This window comes from Heptranchias perlo, chromosome 20 (assembly GCF_035084215.1).
Source record: "Heptranchias perlo isolate sHepPer1 chromosome 20, sHepPer1.hap1, whole genome shotgun sequence".
Taxonomy (NCBI): Eukaryota; Metazoa; Chordata; class Chondrichthyes; order Hexanchiformes; family Hexanchidae; genus Heptranchias; species Heptranchias perlo.
In genome coordinates, this window is record NC_090344.1 from 22,459,195 (window position 1) to 22,462,506 (window position 3,312).

Sequence of the window (3,312 nt, forward strand, 5' to 3'; positions counted from 1 at the left end):
TGCTGCAGTGCATCCTGTGGATGGTGCACACTGCAGCCACAGTGCGCCGGTGGTGAAGGGAGTGAATGTTTAGGGTGGTGGATGGGGTGCCAATCAAGCAGGCTGCTTTATCTTGGATGGTGTCGAGCTTCTTGAGTGTTGTTGGAGCTGCACTCATCCAGGCAAGTGGAGATTATTCCATCACACTCCTGACTTGTGCCATGTAGATGGTGGAAAGTCTTTGGGGAGTCAGGAGGTGAGTCACTCGCTGCAGAATACCCAGCCTCTGACCTGCGCTCGTAGCCACAATATTTATATGGCTGGTCCAATTACGTTTCTGGTCAATGGTGACCCCCAGGATGTTGATGGTGGCGGATTCGGCGATGGTAATGCCGTTGAATGTCAAGGGGAGGTGGTTAGACTCTCTCTTGTTGGAGATGGTCATTGCCTGGCACTTATCTGGCGCGAATGTTACTTGCCACTTATCAGCCCAAGCCTGGATGTTGTCCAGGTCTTGCTGCATGCAGGCTCGGACTGCTTCATTATCTGAGGGGTTGCGAATGGAACTGAACACTGTGCAGTCATCAGCGAACATCCCCATTTCTGACCTTATGATGGAGGGAAGGTCATTGATGAAGCAGCTGAAGATGGTTGGGCCGAGGGCACTGCCCTGAGGAACTCCTGCAGCAGAGTTGCGACTTACTAACGGAAAAGTAGCGGCCAGTTTACTTCGCACCATGGGGAAGGTCTGAGCACACGGGTTTCTGTATAATTTATTTATTTATTATGTTTGTTGCTTCCCTGGCACCAACCTCGATGGGATGACAATAATTAATTTTCTGTTCACCAATTCCGGCTTTCAATGGCGGGGCATTTCCCCACAGTCTCCCGCGCCTCAGAATGTGCCCTATCAATGAATACAGGAGTCCAGTGCGCGGTGCCAGGACCGGGCTGTGCTCTGAGCATGCGCAGTGCGAGTGGCGGCGAAGGACTGAGGAGGAACAGGCGTGTCGGAGGCCGGGAGAAGACGGGGGAGTAATTGGACGTATGGTTAGGCGGAGAAGCGTCACAAGCACCTGATGGCGTCTTGAGGCCACAAATCCGAGTCCACCGGCCCAGTGTTTGCACCTCGGTGACAGGCCCGACCAGCAGCCGTCCGAAAATCAGTGTGACTGGCCGCCATCTTGCGAGCGGAAGCCATGGTAGAATCTTGGCGCATGCACGGCCATCTTGGCGCTGGAACAACGAGTGGGCGTGGTTTCAGGGTCCCAGTCCCCGGTCACAAAGAGTGGGCGGGGCTTTTGGGTCCCAGTGACCGGGAACAAAGAGTGGGAGGGGCTTCTGGGTCCCAGTGACCGGGAACAAAGAGTGGGCGGGGCTTCTGGGTCCCAGTGACCGGGAACAAAGAGTGGGCGGGGCTTCTGGGTCCCAGTGACCAGGAGAGAAAACCATTGCCTCATTTATTTTATCCTCACTCTGCCCACAGCGGGTGTAGAACTGAACCCAATCAGAGGAGAGGGAGGGAGAAAACTGGGAGTGGAGGGAAGAAATATTGGAGATGGTGGGATGGGTTTGGATTTCAGCACAGGGAGGAGGGAGAGTGTGTGGGACGGGGGATTTACGGCTTTGGCGGAAAAGAGAGGATGGAAAGTTCCATAGAAACTAGAATTGTCTGTTCCAAATTTCGATCCTGTATTTAGAGTGATGACTTTTGTGAACTTTTACAGGGTATTAGAAGGGGAGGATTTGCAGACGGGAAATTCAAACCAAAGATCACGTCAAGATCTGACAGAGTCACTCGATTCATCAGGACTTGAATATCATCGACCTATGAATGTGGAAGTAGAAATGTTTGTCTTTTCTGTCTGTGGAAGAAGATTTCAAACATCAGTGTGACTGGAAAAGCACCGAGACACACACCCGAGTGAGAGTGTTCCAGTGCACTGACTGTGGAAAGAGCTTTCACCGGTGACACAGCCTGAAAAAACACTGCACCATTCACAGCGGGGAGAAACCGTACACGTGTCCTGTGTGTGGACGAGGCCTCGACTGATCATCCAACCTGGAGAGACACAAGGACACCCGCACCACGGAGAAACCGTGGAAATGTGGGGACTGTGGGAAGGGATTCAATTACCCGTCAGAGCTGGAAACTCATCGACGCAATCACACTGGGGAGAGGCAGTTCACCTGCTCCACACAAAACAGGAAAACCACAGTTTCCGGTCTGGAGTGCGTTTCCTGATCTCACCCGGAGTGGTACTGAGCCCCACAGAGTAGGAAACGCCCAGGCACAGTCCCAGGCCTGTGCCAGACAGTCGAACTTGGGATGGAGCCGATACAGCTCAGTTGAGAATGCAAAAATTTGAAAGTCCCGAGTTCAATTCCGAATTTCAGCAAAATTTGGTTGTTTGGATCTCATTCTTTGGGTCGAATCTCGCATTAATTTACACTGAAATATTAACCGGCGCTGGAGGCTTGGGGAAGGAGCAGAGAAGCATCAAGGATGAGAAATATTGATAGCATCTTTATTTAGCTTTATTTCTTTCTGCATTTTTCTCTGTTTTTTGCCTCTCTCAGCGCCGGCGAACATTTGATTTGAAGCATTTGATTCCGAAACTGATGCCTTTTCCTCATCTCCGCTCTGTCTGTTTCTAACTGCTTGTGACCGTTAAAGGGAACAGGCCCCGAGTTAAACGTTTATCAGCAAACCGACAGAGAGATATCACAGCGGGAATAAAACTCGTTGCTTCACATTGTTAGATACTCAGTGACTCAGATTGTAATGTGTGTCAGTAAACATACCCGGATACTGAGTGACACAGTTTGTAATGTGTGTCAGCAAACACACCCTGATACTGAGTGACACAGATTGTAATGTTTTTCAGTGAACACACCCGGATACTGCGTGACACGGATTGCAATGTGTGTCAGTAAACATACCCGGACACTGAGTGAAACAGGTTGTAATGTTTGTCAGTAAGCATACCTGGAAGAATGGTCCCGGAAATGGAAAGAAATGGAGAGATAGGAAAAGAGACAGACAGAAAGAGATGGAGACACGGAAAGGTGATTGAGAAATGAAGGATAAATGAAAAATGAGCGGAAAGATTTTTTTTTCTCCCCCCAGGGGCAAAGGTATATCAAACAATGTCATGAATGCTATTCCAAAAACGATTCCTTCTGAATTTTGCATGAACTTCCTTGTTTGTGAAGTCTGGATTTTCAAAGTCACTCAAATAATGTCATAAATTACTGATGGCCCGTACGGGGATCGAACCCGCGACCTTGGCGTTATTAGCACCACGCTCGAACCAACTGAGCTAACCGGCC

General features: G+C 49.8%; 1 non-coding gene across 1 annotated transcript; it reads right to left on the minus strand.

Annotated features, from left to right (window-relative positions):
- Positions 1–3,238: 3,238 nt before the first annotated feature.
- On the minus strand, positions 3,239–3,312 carry trnai-aau (transfer RNA isoleucine (anticodon AAU)). Its single transcript has one exon. It is a non-coding gene; the product is annotated as a tRNA-Ile (tRNA).